This window comes from Euprymna scolopes, chromosome 23 (assembly GCF_053919585.1).
Source record: "Euprymna scolopes isolate OS-2025 chromosome 23, ASM5391958v1, whole genome shotgun sequence".
Lineage (NCBI taxonomy): Eukaryota > Metazoa > Mollusca > Cephalopoda > Sepiida > Sepiolidae > Euprymna > Euprymna scolopes.
Genome location: NC_136504.1, coordinates 109,081,423 through 109,102,407, shown reverse-complemented (window position 1 = coordinate 109,102,407; position 20,985 = coordinate 109,081,423).

Sequence of the window (20,985 nt, the reverse complement as noted above, 5' to 3'; positions counted from 1 at the left end):
TAAAACAACAAACGAAAACAGCCTGGGTTCATAACGACGACGACGACGACGACGACGACGACGACGGCTGCTATGACAGCGAAGACGTGTATGCGTGAAGAATTGTATACGGTATGTGGATGAGTATACATCAATAATTCCAGTATAAGAATGAACAAAAACCTTATATGCTTCTGCAAAACCATGGGACATGATTTTATGTATTGTCCATGAATCGAAGTGAAACTCTTTACAATATTTTTACATGCAAAACGATGTATTTATCTTCAAAACTTTCTAAACAAACGTCTTTATGATATCGTGCCATGCTGTTTTCATAAGTTGAAAAGCTACAATAAACATCTATATGAATGCTTTGACCTTAATTGCTGATTTCAAAAGGCGAAGAATTAAAATATACATTCGCCTTACTTTTAATGCTAGGTTTATTTATGGTGGCTTTTACATATATTAAAAACCCTTCCAAATACTTTTGCTGATGAGGAAATTTGTTTTTTTTTAAATACTATATGTAAAAATTATTGTCCGTGGCTTTATGTCTACCACAATAAAAACACTTTTTCCCGAAACGATCGTACAAATTATTGATTTTGTTGTTGTTCCTTCTTGTGAAACGGATTGAATTTTAAATTATAAATCACATTACTGAATATATATATATATATATTTAAATAAGGGAGTAGTCACCAACAATGTATATTTTTTAACATTGTTTTATTATTCCGTGTCTTTGTTTTTCATTGAGAATTATGTTTGGATCATTGTAATAATGTTTTTACGTCATTAAAATCGTTTACGCACGTTTCAGACGGTCTGATGCGTCCTCGTCAGAAATTATTTTCAAATGTGTAAAAATGGACATTTTCGTAGTTAGTTTGAAGTTTTTCCAAGGGGTGGAGGCTTGTAAGTGTTTATTATACATTGGTATGCTGAATTTTTATTACATTTTTATTGCTTTTTTATTTGGTTTGTCCAGGGAGATTTTGACCTCGCTGTAGTCAGTGGCTATCTCTTTCTGCTAATGTGTTTTTCTTTTCCTTTAGGGTGGGGTAGGGTGTGTGTGTATGTGTGTGTGTGCGTGTGTGTTTATGTATGTGTGTGTGCGCGTGTGTGTGCGTGTGTGTGTTTGCTTTTATTGGTTTGGGAATGTGTATATTGTTTTATAGTATTTTAGGGTTATTTGCTTTCTTAGGAAGGCGGCTGTGGTCCGAGGTCGTTACTAATGTGTATGTGTGGGGAGGGGGGACTGGCTCTTTTGAAGTAAGGGTAGGGGTGCTTTCATTCTATTTTGATATTTATTTTTTGGATTCTTGGATTTTAGTATTGTGATTTTTCGTTTTAGTCTTATATTATGTTTGTTTAGAAAGAGGGGTGTATTTAAAATAGGGGATTTTTTCAAGACACGAAATAATAAAATAATGTATAAAAATACACATTGTTGGTGACTACTCCCTTTTTTAAATATACATCTTTCTTTCGTTGGAATTTATTAACCCATTTTATATATATATATATATATATATATATATATATATATATATATATATATATATATATATATATATATATATATATTGGATGGTTTCGTACTCAGACAGTGTAAAATGTTATTACTATTTTCAAAATTTACACTGTTTGGTTTTTGGTGTTTAGTTCTTTATATACGGCGCTACTGGTATTTTTAGTCTTTTAATGTTTGGATCCATATGAATGATTTTTTGTGTTTTCACTTAGGATTTTTCAAAATTGGGAATGTAGGCAACCATATTGTTTTAGGTGTTGGCAAATCGAACTTGTATCTGAAAGTTGTAGGGTTAAGCATCTCGTTGATTGATTTTGTTGTCTGATGAGTGTTGTAAATTTTGTCTCTCTGTCCGATCGCCAATCACAATTTTTTCACGTTTACTAACCACATGTGGCAATTTGTTCCATTTACAAATATTAGTGAATTTTTAGAGAATATTTTGGTTTTCTTGTTGATAGTCCATCGTGTTCGAAGGCGTTATTTTTTGGAGGCAGCTATTATGTTTTTTCAAATGTGGTCGCCCGACTCCATTCTAAAAGCATAGTATCTGGAACACTATGGCCACCGAAAACCTTTAGCTGGTATCACTGTTGTTGGTGCTCTGTTGCGATGATTTCTGGCAGCAATGAACATCTGACGACGAGCATCTTCAAGGGTGACAGTAGCTTTGTGAACGGTGGCTCGCAAGTGTGATTAAGTATTTTTCCTGTCCTCCAGTTACGTTCACACTACCGTAAATTAGTCTTGACTGTGTCCTTGTAGGATTTTTGCTGCACATGCTTCTTTTTTCGTTTCGAATTTGTCCGTACAACAACTTCCTCGGCATGCGGTAGTCTTCCATGCGTATGACATGATCTACCCACGGCAGTTGGGCCCTGATGAGTATAATCCTTAAGTTTGATGGATTGGCTTGGAATAGGACTTCATGATTTGTAATGAGGTCCTGCCAACGGATTCCAATGACAGGAGTGGAGAACGCACGTGGAATTTCTCCAATTTATAATGTGTTTAGAGTACAATGTCCACGTCTTCTATTAGCAGAAGAGGAAAGGGATGAACACTGCAATGGATACTATTAGATTGATAGTAGTGTTGGGACGATTAATCGGAATCGGAATCGGGAATCTTAAAAACCGGAACATTGGGGGCATCCGAATCGGTATTGGAATCGGAAATTTTTGTGCCCATTTTCCGATCCCAAATCGATTCTTTTAATCGTCTTTCTTTATCTGACTTTGTTTCAAGTAAAATCTTTCATTGCTAGTAATATTGATAAATTAATAAATATTCATTAATTTTAAAATAGAAGTAAAGCTAAAATCGATAGATCATCCTCCATAAATGCATTTTGATGTTTAGGAAAATATCTGCATATTTAACATGTGTTTTGTTACGAAAATCGGGGAAAATAACAATTATACAGTTAAATAATAAGAGATTTATAAAGTATCGGAATCGGGAATTTAGCACGGAATCGGTAATTGTATCGGAATCGGGAATTTAGCACGGAATCTGTAATTGTATCAGAATCGGGAATTTAGCACGGAATCGGAAATTGTATCGAAATCGGGAATTTAGCACGGAATCGGTAATTTTATCCGAATCGGGAATTTAGCACGGAATCCGTAATTGTATCGGAATCGGAAAAAAATATTGGAATCGTCCTATCACGAATTGATAGCAAATAATAAATTCTGAAGAATAAAACAGAATGTCATGAACAGAAATCTAAACCAACATTTTTAGACTTGCTCTCTGACATTGTAACCTTTTCGCTTATTGGTAAGCATTATGCGAGGTGTTGGAAACTATAACAATCGTCCAAAACAACGATTTATCTTAGGATGCATGTTGCCATAAATGGAGCAAGGATAATAATCAATAAATGTTATTTCAATTACTTCATAGCAACGTGGAAAACACCGTAGAGTAATGCCATTAAAGGAACAAGAGAGGCAAAAGGAAACACAGAAAAAACAATTCCCCCTATAATTATAACAATTCCCCCTATAGTTCAAACAACGCGTTATCGCTTAATGTTAGAAGCATTATTTATAAATGCGACCCGGTGATATACATAAAAAACAACTTTGCTTTATATATAGATATCAAAATACTTAATTGTAGAACTGTGTTTATTGCTTTCAATATGTTGAGGTAAATAGCTTGTACAGTGACAATAATAACTTTATTGGTATTACTGCAACTACCCTTCCGTGCGTTCACCATAATACTGGTTTATAATAATAATAATATTAATAATAATATTAATAATAATAATAATAATAATAATAATAATTATAATTTGAGGATACGTGCTGTGTATATTTGATTTCGTGACACAAATACAAATTACTTTGCTATATATATATATATATATATATATATACATATATATATATATATATATATATATATATATATATATAATTAAATACCTACAGACACTAGTGATTCATCCTTTCGGGAATCTTCAGTGCAGGGTGTCACGATTAACACCAGTCGACAGATTCGAATTCGGCAACACGAGCTATCCTTGGCTCGATTAACAAAGACCGTATCAATTCGGCTACCATTAACCGCATGAAATAACGTTGAATTTCAACATTTTAAAAATTTTAAATGTTCTTTATATCAGTCAGACAGTGATCTAATCGTTATACGGGGTCTATGCATAAGAGCTATACACACACACACACACACACACACACACACACATATATATATATATATATATATATATATATATATATATATATATATCAAATAGTCAATCCTAGAATTGTGTTTATTGCCTTCAATATGTTGAGGTAAATAGTTTGTACAGTGATAACAATAACTTGGTATTACTGCAACCGCCCTTTTATTCTGTGTATTGACTTCAATGGATTTGGGTAAATAGCCTGTACTGTGAGGAGGGGAACAAACAAGTTCATCAGTGCGATGCGATCATCGCAGCAAATCAAATCGAATCATGCAATCAAATCCAACTGTTTACTCTTACATGGCAACAGTCCAATTTGAAATAAGAATTTCGAAGCGGGTGAAAATTGCAGTCTACTGTGGCCAGCCTTAGTTTTACATCGCACGATGCACGATAGCCGACGAAAAAGAAAAGTAAATAAAATACATTGATAACACTAAAAATGTAGAAGAAATAATTATCAGTAAGTCGGAGAACTAAAAGCATAAAAATACTACTAATACTAAAAATACTGCTGTTTCTAATTATAATAACTTCATTGGTGTTACTGCATCTACCCTTCTGTCGGTTCACCACGTATCTGTAAATAATAATAACAACAAGAACAACAGCAATAATAATAATAATAATAATAATAATAATAATAATGAAAATAATAATAATGATAATAATAATGATAATAATAATAATAATAATCATAATAATAATAATAATAATAATAATAATAAAAATGATAATGATAATAATGATAATAATAATGAAATTAACAATGAAAATAATAATAATAATGATAATAATGACAATGATAATTATAATAATAATGAACATAATAATAATGATAATAATAATGATAATCATAATAATAATAATGATAATGATAATAATAATGAAAATATTAATAATGAAAATAATAATAATAATGAAAATAATAATAATAATGAAATGATAATAATAATGAAATGATAATAATAATAATGATAATAACAATGGAAATTATAATGAAAATAATAATAATAATGATAATAATGATAATGATACTAATAATGATGATAATAATTGTAATAAAAATAATAATAATAATGAAATTAAAAATAATAATTATAATGAAAATAATGATAATGATACTGAAAATAATAATAATAATAATAATAATAATAATGAACATAATAATAATAATGATAATAATAATAATAATAATCAAAATAATAATAATAATGAAATAATAATAATAATGATGAAAATAATGAAAATAATAATAATAATAATAATAATAATAATAATAATAATAATAATAATAGGATACTTGTTGTCACTAGGACACCGAAATCTTTGATGACGGTCTGTGATAATTAGTGAGTAATATCATCACTCCATAAATGTCTGTTAACCATGCATAATACACGCATAGAAAGGTTATATGTGCTATTTCTATATATACAGTGCTGGTCAAAATCATAAGACCACTTAAGAAAGTAAGCGTTTACGCATATTATCGAATTTTTAATCAAACAAATGGTTGAAACCATTGCCAAAAGGGAAAATATGATGGAAAAAAATGAAATCTGCTTCATTCGAAACCTTAACCCTGATCTAATAACTATTTTTTAAAAAAACAAATATTTTCACCTGGTCAAAATTATAAGACCACTTTAATAAAATCGGCTAGTTTTGAAAAATAAATACGAAAAGCTTTCTATGTTACTAAAAGCAACTTGTTAGTGGATAAAAAAACATCTTACTAAATTATAAATGGCAAAATGGGAAACCATTATCAGAGTTTTAGAGAGGAAGTACAGACAGACAGACACTTTCACTTTTATAGATGCAACAAAAATTTATACATACTAGCATTTCAGCCCGGCGTTGCCCGGGTGTTTGGATGTGTAGGTTGAGCAAAAAAAAAAAAAAAAGTGATAGTAGGAAGGCAGGCTCGAACCGGAAAGGAGGAAAAGAACGGGGTAAAACCTAACGTTCATGCTGTTACGATCACCGCCAAACCGGTAGCGACATTTTTTTAAAATTACGGCTACACAATCTGAAGAAGAGGATAACTTTCAAATATATCGGCGAAAAAAGTGACACCCCCCTGTAGAAAAAGTGCCTAGTTGAAGGGGAAGATATTAATGTTTTTTAGCCAATTTTTCGATATTTGTTGTATGAAAGGTCGAACTTTAAAACGCTACTGATCTTGGTAAAATCCGTCGCCTTTATTGAAAGTTTAAGGCAGACATGGAAACCTACATACATACATACATTTGTAACTAAAAATTTTCGACCCAAACTACTGAAAAAACTTGCCCTATCTCCGAATACCCTTTATGTAAAATTTCAAATATTTAGACCAGAAATTGTATAAGCAATTTGGAAGAGACCGCAGAGGTCAATTTTTTCTAACTTTGACCCCAATTATGCCCCGTTAACATTTATTGTTTTGGGCTCAAATTAAGTTATTAAGTTAAATCCATGTCCAAGAAACCTATATCTAAAATGTCAAGTGCGTAGACCCAAAATTGTCGGAGGAGTTTGGTAGAGTTCTCAAAGGTCAAACCGTTGAACTTTGACCCCTTAATCACCAAATTTTTGGCCGAAAACCAATCACATCGATTATCATGAATCTCAGTTACGTGTATATCAAATTTCGAGTCTGTAGACTAAAAATTTACAGAGTTATTGCGTAAGGAAATGTAAACAGACACACAGACATACAGATACACAGACACTTTCACTTTTATATATAGATAGATAGACTAGCATGGGTGTTTGGAGGTGTATGCTGATCAAAAAAAGGGGGTAATTTTTTTAACTTTGACCCCTATTGTGACCCTTAAATCTAGTGTTTTGGTCTCAAATCAAGTTATTGGATGAATACTGCTGCAATATCTGGGCAGGAGCTGCTAAAAACAGCCTATCCTGCCTTGACAGAGTACAAAATAGGCTTCGTGGCTTAGAGTGGATGCCCTGTTCTCTTCCCTGCAACCTCACTCTCACAGACGAGACGTTGCGAGCCTATATTTCCATGGCAGGTGCTCGTCTGAACTCCAATCTCTGGTCCCCCCTCGCCAATCTTTCACGAAAAACACCCGTCTAGCTGAATCCACTCTGAAAATTTTCTTCCACTCTTTATCTGTGCCTAAATCAAAACGTGGGATCCATGAACAAAGCTTCTTTCTTAGAACTGCACGCTTGTGGAACTCTGTTCCGTCTGCCTGCTTCCCATCTGACTACAACTTGGATGTCTTCAAGTCCAACGTAATCAAATTCCTAATGAACCGCTCCCTTAAGTAAACACTTCATGAAATCTCCACACTAACGTACTGTACTTGCAATAACCCTTATCCCTGAGTGGCTTCCGGGCCTTGATAAATGGTGATCACCGTGGAAAAAAAAAACATTAACTTAGATCCATGTCCATATCTAGAATTTCAAGCGTTTAGACCCACATTTGTCAGAGTTATTACGTAGGGAAATGTACACAGACACACAGACACATTCACTTTTATAGATATATAGATGGATATATACACACACACACACACACACACATATATATATATATATATATATATATATATATATATACATACATATGGCAATGTAGCTTAGTTTCCTAGAAGTACATCCACTGAAACAGCATGTGTCTACCCAAAATTGCTCAATGAGTTAACAAAGCACGTATATGACATAAATTCATACAATCATCGATGGCTAGATAATATGTGCAAACATGTTTCTGTAATCAGCCATGGTTGGGGAGACTAGGTCTTCAAACCAAGAATTTCCCTCGAAATCGAAACTCAAGATACAAAAGTATTCACTTATGTCACGTACAAAATTAGAATCTTATCTCTTCCCCGCCTCTCTCTCTCTCTCTCTCTCTCTCTGTCTCTGTCTCTCTCTCTCTGTCTCTCTCTATATATAGATATATATAGATCGATAGATAGATAGTTAGATAGATAGATAGAGAGAGATAGAGAGAGAGAGAGAGAGAGAGAGGCCTATAGGTAAGTATAAAAATGTAGCCAGCATGCGAAGGGCCTTTCTTTTCTTCTAACTAAAACCATCAGTGTTAAAACGATGTTAGGTTATTGCATTATAGCAGGAACTTTTTTGTATAAAAATATACTAATAGTGAGATTCGGAGAAACATTTGTATATACCTCCTAAACTGTGCGAATTAGTTGACAAAGTAAACAGTTTCCTATAAGTATATTTTATGAAAATAAGTTCTGTCCATGTATTGATCACTATTAAAGGACATGTACTACGTTATTCTATAATGTAATTCTCACCTCTCTTTTTAAATATATGTATGTTTATATGTATGTATGTATGTATGTATGTATGTCTGCTGAAAACGTTTTACAGAGGCGACGGATTTTCATGACATCGGCATCGTTTTAAAGACCGACACTTCGGACGACAAATATCGAAAAATTGGCTAAAAATATTAATTCCTTCACCCTCAACTGGACACTTTTCTACAGGGAGGGTTCGCTTTTTTCGCCGATATTTTAGAAAGTCGTCCCTCTTTTTGATTGACTAAACTTAATTTAAATCTTCGTAACTTCCGGTTTGGCGATGGACGCAACGGCTAAGACGTCACATTTTTTCACGTTTTTTTTCCTCATTTGTAGTACGGGTTCGAGCCTGCCTGCCTACTAGCACATATTTTTGTTCAATACACACCTCCAAACACCCGGGAAACGCCGGGCACGTAGGTTATTTTTTTATTATTTTTTTTTTTTTTTATATTACATTTTCACCCCAAACAAGGCAAATTGCCACTTTGGTGTAGGGGGCTACTATCAGGGGCAACAACTAATGGGGTACTATGTAGGGATTTGGGCAGCAAGGTGTCGGTTCACGTTACACTTGAACTTCTGCACGTCAGTACTGTTGGGGAAGCAGGGACCTGGAATGGAATTCCAGAGTCTTGCGGTTCTGGGGAAGAAACTATTGGAGTAAAAAGATCTTTTACATCTAGGGACCTCTACAGTGTGGGGGTGGGATCTAGTAGCCTGTCGGGTTTTTCGAGGGTGCTCGCGTCGTGGGGGCACAAGTGATTGCAGTTCATCAGAGCATTCACCACTAAAATACTTGTAGAACAGGCAGAGGGATGCAACATTTCGTCGATGGGACAGAGGCTGAAGCTTAGATGCCAGTTCAGGGCCTATCAGATTTGCGACTCTCTTTTGAACCTTGTCAAGGAGCGAGAGACTAGTAGCAGATGCACCAGCCCAGATGTGGCAGCAATACTCCATACATGGGCGAATGGTGGCCTTATAGAGGTACAGGATACTTTCGGGTGTAAGTAGTTTTCTAGCACGGTAGAGAGAGCCTACCTTTCTTGCAGCGGCCCTGCATAAGTATAATTCCTAAGATGATAACCATTCTGATATAACATAAAATAAAAACTGAAAACTTTGTTATTAAGAAGATTATATCACGATTATACTGGCGGCCTATAAGCGGAAGTAATACCTAACCTTTATAAAAAAAAAGCAAGAGGTTGTTCCTGTAAATATAGTATCATGGAAAAAACATATTAACACATATTCTTTCTTTGCTTTTTATAGTAAGAATTATTGGGGTAAATGCTGAAATGTATACACAATATTAAGCTATATATTTATTTTCACATCATATATATATATATATATATATATATATATATATATATATATAGAGAGAGAGAGAGAGATAGACAGATATATATCGCTAATATAAATCTGAATGTATGTGTGTGTGTGTGTGTGTGTGTGTGTGTCTAGTCACGAATAGGCTCTTATATGATTGACTATTTTAAAAAAACTGACTACATATAATGATAAAAGATGTATCAAGACACAGGAATGGGTATGTGTGATCTGGCAGAACGGTTGTTCATTAAAATTGTGAGGTCTGCGTTAGAGCCTGATCCACAAAGTATGGAAATAAAAAAAATAAAAATAAAAAAAAAGTTTACAAGTGTTTTATATATAGATGTACATAAGGATACTTTGATAAGTATGTTTTAACTTAAATAGGGATGGTATGATAAAATTGTGGGGTCTGCGTTCGCGACTGGCCTCTATAGAATGAAAATAGGCAAATATTTTAATAAAGACTTTTTATATCTATCTGCGTAAGTATACTTTGATAATTATGTTTCAGTTTGAAGAAATATCGTATAATAAAATTATGGGGTGATCGTTGGCGGGTAACCTCCATAGAATAGAAATATTTCACAAAGTTTAACACGGTTTTTTAATATAGATCCACAGAATATTGTGATAAGTGTTTCAGAATGAAAAGGCACGGCATAATAAATTATGGGGTTTATCTATTTTATTTTTACTTTCATCATATTTTGCTTTGGTTTTTATACCCCCAAATTCGAAGCTATCTCTTTACAACCCTTCCTTTTCATAACCTATCATACTTTCATAAATCAGAGTCCATTTTCTGTAGGCTGTTTTTGAACCCAGTCAACGACGGGTACTTTAGCTAGTATATATATATATATATATATATATATATATATATATATATATATAGATAGATAGATAGATAGATAGATAGATATATAGGAGGTGTGGGGTTGGAGATTGCGCATCTCTTGCCACGCACAAAAATAAATTCGCGCACAGGCACTCCATCGTGGATATCCGAATCTGTCGAAGTCTGAAGGAGACCCCCCCCATATCTATCTATATATCTATAAAAGTGAACGTGTCTGTCTGTCTGTCTGTGTGTCTGTGTGTCTGTCTGTCTGTGTACATTTCCCTACGCAATAACTCTGTCAATTTTTAGTCTATAGACTCGAAATTTGAAATACCGGGTACTGAGATTTGGGGAAATTGATGTGACGGGCGTCAGCCAGAAATTTGGCTGTGAAGGGGTCAAATTTCAACGATTTGACTTTTAAGAACTCTACCAAACTCCTCCGACAATTTTGGGTCTAGACACTCGAAATTTTAGATATAGGTTCCTTGAACCTGGATCTAATTTAATAAAGTGATTTGAGTCCGAAACTATAAATTTTAAGTGTTCATAAAAGGGGTCAGATTAAAAAAAAATACTCTTTTTTTTTTTTTTTGCTAAGCATACACCTCCAAACACCCGGGCAACGCCGGGCTTAAATGCTAGTATATCTATAAAAGTGAACGTGTCTGTCTGTCTGTCTGTCTGTCTGTGTGTCTATGTGTCTGTCTGTCTGTGTACATTTCCCTACGCAATAACTCTGTCAATTTTTAGTCTATAGACTCGAAATTTGAAATACCGGGTACTGAGATTTGGGAAAATCGATGTGACGGGCGTCAGCCAGAAATTTAGCTGTGAAAGGGTCAAATTCTAACGATTTGACTTTTAAGAACTCTACCAAACTCCTCCGACAATTTTGGGTCTAGACACTCGAAATTTTAGATATAGGTTACTTGAACCTGGATCTAACTTAATAAAGAGATTTGAGTCCGAAACTATAAATTTTAAGGGGTCATAATAGGGGTCAAATAAAAAAAAAATTACTCTTTTTTTTTTGCTCAGCATACACCTCCAAACACCCGGGCAACGCCGGGCTGAAATGATAGTATATCTATAAAAGTGAACGTGTCTGTCTGTCTGTCTGTGTGTCTGTCTGTGTGTCTGTGTGTCTGTCTGTCTGTGTACATTTCCCTACGCAATAACTCTGTCAATTTTTAGTCTATAGACTCGAAATTTGAAATACCGGGTACTGAGATTTGGGAAAATCGATGTGACAGGTGTCAGCCAAGAAATTGTCTGTTAAGGGGTCAAATTTCAACGATTTGACCTTTAAGAACTCTACCAAACTCCTCCGACAACTTTTGGTCTAGACACTTGAAATTTTAGATATAGGTTCCTTGAACCTGGATCTAACTTAATAAAGTGATTTGAGCCCGAAACTATTAATTTTAAGGGGTCATAATAGGGGTCAAAGTTTTAAAAAATTAACCATTTTTTTGTTTTCTTTTTGCTTTTTTTGCACATCAAGGTCAGGGTTTAGAGGTGACTGCAAATTACATTGTTATTATATCTGAACTTCTGCATTACATGCCTGAAAAATTATCACTTAGTGGCAGATATTGACGAGGTGAGTCTTTTAGAAAGCAATTCCGGTCGTGGTCGAGCGTCAGAGGTCGAGAGACCTTATTGAAATTTTCCAAACAGAAAAAAGTCACCCATCATCATTCCTTGACTTTTGTTGAAGATTAACGAAGTGAATGCAGCGGATATCAAAATATTTCGTAGTTGGGTTCGTCGATTTCTCAGTAGCGAGAAAGATGTGAATGACAATGCGCTATTTAGTTTTTACGACCGATGTATCGTTCATTGCTGTCAACGTGAATTGAAAATATTGGTGATTATTTAGAAAAATAAATGCTGAGCTCAAAATATCGCTTTTTGTTATCACGTCACTCTCGTCCGTGTAGCTTTCTAAAGTTTTTATTTATTTCTACAAAGACCCATGGCGCAGTAATTAGAGTACTTGGAAAAATCAATTGTAAAAGTGATATTCTCATGAACGTTGAATGTTCAATTCTCAGTGTGGGCGACCGAAAAATACAATTGCGAATTACTTAGGACCGCTAACTTGTCATGGCTGATGTAACCAGAGCATGCTACCCCGTGAAGTAAATAAAAGTTTTCGCTCGAAATTCCGTCCAAATTCCCGAATTCGACAGAAACATTTCCGAGTTTGACAAGATACACCTGGAGAAGGTTGAGGTTACATCGACCAACACATTGTGAAAATCACACCCAACAGTAGTCCGATGAATCAAAATAATTTTTTTATTCACTTTTTACCCCAAACATGGAACAGTGTTACTTTGTTGGAGAGGGCTACTATCAGAGGCATAAGTTGCAGAGATATTATGAAGGGAGTTGAGCAACAAGATTTCTGTTCACATTACACTTGAACTTCTGCGTCCCAGTACAGTTGGGAAAGCAGCATCCCGGAAGCGAGTTCCAAAGTCTAGCAGTTCTGACGAAGAAACTATTGAAGTAGAAGACTGTCTTACAACTAGAGATCTCTACTGTGTAGGTGTGGGATTTAGTTGCTGTCGGGTTTGTCAGGAGTATCTACGCCGAGGGGGTACAAGGGCTTGTAGTCCGTCAGAGCATTCGCCGTAAAAATACTTGTAGAACAGGCATTACAATGCAACATTTCGTCGTCGCTGAAGCGTAAATAACAGTTCAGGTTGGCGACTCTCTTTTGAACATTGCCCAAGAGTGAAAGATTAGTAGCAGATGCACCAGCCGAACTGTGACAACAGTACTCCATTCATGGGCGAATGGTTGCCTTATAGAGGTACAGGATACTTTCAGACGTAACTAGCTTCTAGCACGGTAGAGAGAGCCTACCTTCTTCGCACCGGCATTAGCAATGCTTTCAATGTATATGTTCCTACTCATGTTCCCTGTGAACGTTAGGCCAAGGAGTTTAAAAGAAGTGCTTTCAGGTAATGTGTCTGGCCATTGGTATTGTTAGTTGAGAAGGTTTCTTGTAATTATTGCAGGAAACAAGTTTAATCTTGGAAGCATTGGATGTGACCATCAATTTTTGTTCCCTATTCCACTACAGATTGGAGGTCTTCCTCTAGTTTCTGCCATTTCCTTTGATATGTGTGTATTTGTTTTCGTCTCGGGCCTTTTATAGAGCGTAGTGTCATCAACAAATATTTAGTTTTTCTTTTGGTGTTTAAAAACAGGAGGTTTTACTTTTTTAACTTCCCTCATATATAGACATATAATATGTGGTCATGGTGGTGAATAGAGAATACGTATAGGTGCAAACGGTTTAGTCATTGTCCTGGTTGTATAACACGTGCATTCTTCATGTTGCATAGGAGTACATATTGGGGACATATAACGGGGACTCATAATAAGCGAATAACGATGATGATAACGAGGGAGAGACATTTATATAAAACTAATTAATTGATACAAATTGGAAGATATATGATGCAGCGGTTCTTAAAACACATAGAGAGGGGAGGAGATACTTCACTTATGGTGGAGGAGGCACATTACTTGTAAGGGTTTAACAATATTCGTAACAAGATGATGATAAAACATATTTACCTTTTTCTGTTGTAAGAAATGACGACACAAGACAAACAGTTACACACATAGTAACTTCTGTATTTTTGAGATGAGGTGTTATCATTTATTGAGATTGTCGGACTGACTTCCTCTTCTTGGTTGTTATAGTCACAACGTTTCGGCCGTTTTGCTCTCCGGCCATCATCAGGTGTTTTGTATCGAACTGGGGAACCGTTTGTTAGCAGTCTCGAACCCAACCCTTTATTATCATTACGGGGGTACCGTGTTCTGACTCCAGCTAGGCTCTGGGACATAGTTGCTTATTCTCTGTTTTGAATGTTACTTTTCACTGCCTTCGTTCAGGATTGAACTCAGCACCTTTGGGTAACTATAAATTTTGATAGAACGTCTAGGACCACTCGGCCATATGTCTCTAAGACAATTCTTAGTTGTTTTTTGTTAATGTAAACCTATGTTGTTATTCAAGGCTTTCTCTCTCTATTAGAGGTGTCCAAATTGCATTCAGCTCTACGCTTGGTTTGCTCAGTAGATTATGTCCGTGCATGTGGGCTGTTTCTTTAAGTTTTCTCACTTTCCAGTGGGTGTCTCTGTTTATTATTTTTACTTCATCGCATAGGGGGCGATGGTCCCCCCTCCCAATCCAGACATGGTTGTCTATACGCGATTTTTCTGTCTCCCCTTTAGTTACCGCTTTTCGGTGTTCTTCAACCCTTACTTTGAGTGGGCGGCATGTTTCACCATTGTAAACATTTCTGCAACTGCATGGGATGAAGTATATGCAGTTCTTGGTCATGTTCTCCTCCATGCGGGGCTTCACTCGTACCAGGTGTCATCTGAGTGTTGACTCGCTCTTGAATACCGTCCTGATGTTTTAGGGGGCACATATTCTCTGAATCTTTTGGGAGATGCCTCGTATGTATGATAGGCAGATCGTTGGTGGTAACAAACATATTTAACTATTTCTAATAGAATTAACAATATTAACTATTTCTAATAGAATTAACAATTTAACTATTTCTAATAAAATTTACAATATTTAACTATTTCTAATAGAATTAACAATATTTAACTATTTCTAGTAATATTAACAATATTTAACTATTTCTAATGGAATTAACAATATTTAACTATTTCTAATAGAAGTAACAATATTTAACTATTCCTAATAGAATTAGCAATATTTAACTATTTCTAATAGAATAAACAATATTTAACTATTTCTAATAGAATAAACAATATTTAACTATTTCTAATAGAATAAACAATATTTAACTATTTCTAATAGAATTAACAACATTTAACTATTTCTAATAGAAGTAACAATATTTAACTATTTCTAATAATATTATCAATATTTAACTATTTCTAATAGAATTAACAATATTTAACTATTTCTAATAGAATTAACAATATTTAACTATTTCTATAATATTAACAATATTTAACTATTTCTAATAGAATTAACAATATTTAACTATTTCTAATAATATTAAAAGTATTTAATTATTTCTAATATAATTAACAATATTTAACTATTTCAAATAGTATTAACAATATTTAATTATTTCTAATAGAATTAAAAATATTTAACTATTTCTAATAGAATTACTAATATTTAACTATTTCTAATAGAATTAACAATATTTAACTATTTCTAATAATATTTACAATATTTATCTATTTCTTATAAGAATTAACAATATTTAACTATTCTAATAATATTAACAATATTGAACTATTTTTAATGGAATAAACAATATTTAACTATTTCTAATAGAATTAACAGCATTTAACTATTTCTAATAGAATTAACAATATTTAACTATTTCTAATAATATTAACAATATTTAACTATTTCTAATAATATTTACAATATTTAACTATTTCTAATTGTATTAACAATATTTAACTATTTCTAATAGAATTAACAACATTTAACTATTTCTAATAGAATTAACAATATTTAACTATTTCTAATAGAATTAACAATATTTAACTATTTCTAATAGAATAAAAAATATGTAACTATTTCTAATAGAATTAACAATATTTAACTATTTCTAATAGAAGTAACAATATTTAACTATTTCTAATAATATTATCAATATTTAACTATTTCTAATAATATTAACAATATTTAACTATTTCTAATAGAATTAACAATATTTAACTATTTCTAATAGAATTAACAATATTTAACTATTTCTTATGAAATTAACAATATTTAACTATTTCTAATAGAATTAACAATATTTAACTATTTCTAATAGAATTAACAATGGACTTAATTTATAACATTCCATTGTTCCATTATCTTTTAACACTTGCTTACAGGGTTCGATTCGAGCCTTATCCTAATATCATTTTCACTTATCTAGTATGCCTTCTTACGTAGATGAGGAGGAGACAGCCATTTCATGTAACATGCAGACTTATACCAAAATTAAAAGAAGCAGTTTCGTATTGTTATATTATAAATCCTTTTTAAGAATTCAAAACAAAACAACCATTAGTGTAAGCAACAGTTCGTTTTTTATTTCTCCCGTTGTTCTTGCTTATGGTAGATAGATAGATAGATAGAGAGAGAGAGAGAGAGAGAGAGAGAGAGAGAGAGAGAGGAGCGACCGAGAGAATTATCGTGGCGTCCACTCGGTTGACAATCAAATCTCCAACTGCAGTCTTTTTCCTTCTGTCACTTTTTCCTGTCAATCTTTTCAAAACATCCACATAACCAGATTTCTTTTCTGTTACATTTTTCATAACAATAACAAGGTTTGTTTATATTTGTGAGAAATATTGAACCAATTCCCGTTTAGCTTGTCAATTTCTGACATTTTATCCGCAGACGCGTGCCACATTTTAATTCATGAACATACATATATGTATATACACCTATACACATATATATACTAGCATGTCAACCCGACTTAGACCGGGTCATTCGTGTAACAGTATTAAAGACTAGGCAAATATATTATTAAAAAAAGCGACAGCAGAATATAAAAAGATTGTATAGTTGAGAAACATCAAAGTGGAAACAAAAGCGTATATTTTTTCAGATTTTTTTGTTGTTCATCGGAATATGTAGACAAAAAATTATTAAAAAATATTGATGCAAACTTGGACAATATAATCGATTCCTCGCTTGTCATATCTGAATCGACATTACACCATAATTAAATAAACGTTAGCTTTTTTTTATCCCTGTGGTAGAATTCAGATAATTGGAAGTGATACATCTTTAAAAAGGGGGTTTAGTTTTCTATCTTTTTTATTTTATATAGGAAATGTTTACTAAGCACGTGATATCTTGTCTAGCCTTCCGGTTTAATATGTACGCAAAATAATCAGATGCACTAAGGAAATAGCAAAAAAATCATGCGACAATGAAACGCGTGCGCCGCGAGTTTAATAATCGGTTTTTCTATTGTAAATTTAATGAAAGAAATCCAAACATTTTCTGTTGTATCTAGAGGAAACATTTTAAATTATGTATTATTAATTATACATTATTCAATTAGATACCTATGTGTATATATGCACGTATATATATATATATATATATATATATATATATATATATATATATATATATAAGTGAACGTGTCTGTGCATCTGTGTATCTGTGTGTCTGTGTATCTGCGTACATTTCTCTATGCAATAACTCTGTCAATTTGTAGTCTACAGACTCGAAATTTGATATACAGGTTACTGAGATTTGAGAAAATCGATGTGATCGGTTTTTGGCCAGAAATTTGGCAATGAAGGGTCAAAGTTTAACGATTTGACCTTTGAGAACTCTACCAAACTCCTCCGACAATTTAGGGTCTACACACTTGAAATTTTAGATATAGATTCCTTGGACATAGACCTAACTTCATAACTCGATTTGATCCCAAAACAATAAATGTTAAGGGGTCATAATAGGAGTAAAAAAAAATTAAAAATTGACCTCTGCGATCTCTTCCAAATTACTCAGACAATTTCTGGTCTAAATATTTGAAATTTTACACAAAGGGTATTCAGAGAAAGGGCAAGCTTTTTCATCACTTTGGGTCGAAAATTTTTAGTTACCAATATATAAATGTATGCATGTATGTCTGTTTGCATGTCTGCCTTAAACTTTCAATAGAGGCGACGGATTTTACCAAGATCAGTATCGTTTTAAAGTTCGACCTTTCATACGACAAATATCGAAAAATTGGCTAAAAACATTAATACTTTCTCCATCAACTAGGCACTTTTGCTACAGGGGGAAGGGTTACTTTTTTCGCCGATATATTTGAAAGTTATCCTCTCCTTCAGATTGTCTAGCCGTAATTTAAAAAAATGTCGCTTCCGGTTTGGCGGTGATCGTAACAGCATAAACGTTAGGTTTTTTTTTTTTTTACACAGTGATCACCACTTATCAAGGCCCGGAAGCCACTCAGGGATAAGGGTTATTGCAAGTACATTACGTTAGTGAGGAGATTTGATGAAGTGTTTAATATGTCCGGTTTCGTCTCCTGTAATTGGGTTTCAACCTCTGGGAGGTTGGAACGTAGACCCCTATTATATATATATATATATATATATATATATATATATATATATATATATATATATATATATATATATATATATATATATTACAATAGAAAAATTCAAGCATGAAAGTAATATGGTTCAGCTTAAGCATGGAAAAGTAAATGACTTGTTGTTAAAACTGGAAAAGAAAAGGGCCAGATATTCTAGTAAATAATATAAATTTATAACAAAATATTACAACATTAAAGATTCATTATATACAAATATTATATTGAATATTAAAAAAATATTAATGCCGCAATATTTAAAGTTATGAATTTATTATACAGTTACTAGAATAAATTGTCCTTTTCTTTCCAGTTTTAACAACTAGTACTTTACTTTTCTATGTTTAAGCAGATTACATGGTTAACCAGATTACATTTTATTTTAAAATTTTTCTATTGTAATCCATGATTTTTCCAGGCTTCCGGTGATATCACTTGTTTTATGTTTAATTTCAATCTTATTTTTTGCATTTGCCCATGACCTGCGCACTGAAATATTAACGTTATTATTTCAAAATTATTATTTAACATGGGAAGAGTGGGGCTTAAAATAACTTAACGTAATACAGAAATGAACGATGTAAAAAAAGCATACAGTATTAACAATGGTTTATTGTGATGATTTAAATACGAAAAAAAAATAAAGAACAACTGGGACCTGAAATATTAAGGTTATTATTTCAAAATTATTATTTAACATGGGGAGAGTATAGGGGTAGATGTGTCTGTATGTGTATGCATGTATGTATGTATGTATGTATGTATGTATGTATATGTACACCCACTTCTTACTGGAGATCTATATCTCCACATATATGTATATAGGTGTGTATATATATGTATATGTGTGTATATGTCTGTGTATGTCTGCATATGGATCCATGTGTGTCCGCATATACATTTTTTAGTTTATATGTATGTGTGTGTGCGTATGTGTTTGTATTTTGATGTGTAGAGGTGTGTATACATATGTATATATATATATATATATATATATATATATATATATATATATATATATATATATATACATACATATATATGCGTATTTGCGCCTGCAACGTATGTATTATTTTAAAAAAAAACAGCTCATTGTAAACTGATATGGACAAGTCGACTTATAGCGACTAGAAAAACTTTCAATGAACCCTGTACCTGCCAAAATATGACACCTACACTAATCTTTTCCCTCTCTCTCCCTCTCTTTCCCTCTCGCTCTCCCTCTCTCTTTCTCTCGCCTACTTAATATACCTCACCGAACAAGCAAAAGGCAGTTAAAATTTTAAATTGAAACTCCCCCTCCTCTCCTTCCCCCTTCTTTTTTTACCATCATTTCTCCACCTTCCCCTAACTATTTCCATATATCTCCACCCACGCCTACCTGAATCTACTACCCCCACTCACAATACAATCTAATGTATCTTAACCCTCAAAACTGAAATATTGTCAATACTCGTCTCCCTCCCCCTTAATATTTCCTACCTCAACCCCCTCTTTCTCTATCTTCTTTTTTTCTCTCGTATTTCTTCTAAAACACTTCTTCCTAATACTAACAACCAATTCTGTAAGGTCTGACAAGGCTGTTAGACCGTAAACATAGTCCAACATCTGAAACATATGTAGCCAAACAGATAAAACGGTAATAAAAAATAAAACACATATTTGCTCTGCAATAGTATTGAGCACTCTCTTCAGGTTTTTACTAATTACCAGTTTTACCAAATATACATATATACATATATATGTATGTATATATATATATATATATATATATAATCTATGCTTACTTGAGTCGTACCACATAGTGAATTCTAAAAGTTCGATGCTATACAAATATATCTACATAGAAATAAATTCGATAAGTTCGATGCTATACAAATATATCTACATAGAAATAAATTCCTATTACTATGCCTTGGACCTGATAAAAAAACATGCATAAAAATAAGGAAATATGTTTTGAATCAAATGTAAGTGTTGTAAGAGACTGTTAAATTTAATACAAGGTCTAAGGAATTTAGGACGATGCTATAAATAAAGTAGTAGGTCACTAATGAAAAAAATAAACTAAGTATAACCTAGACAAGAGAAGTAGGATTCAATTAAAATTTAAACAT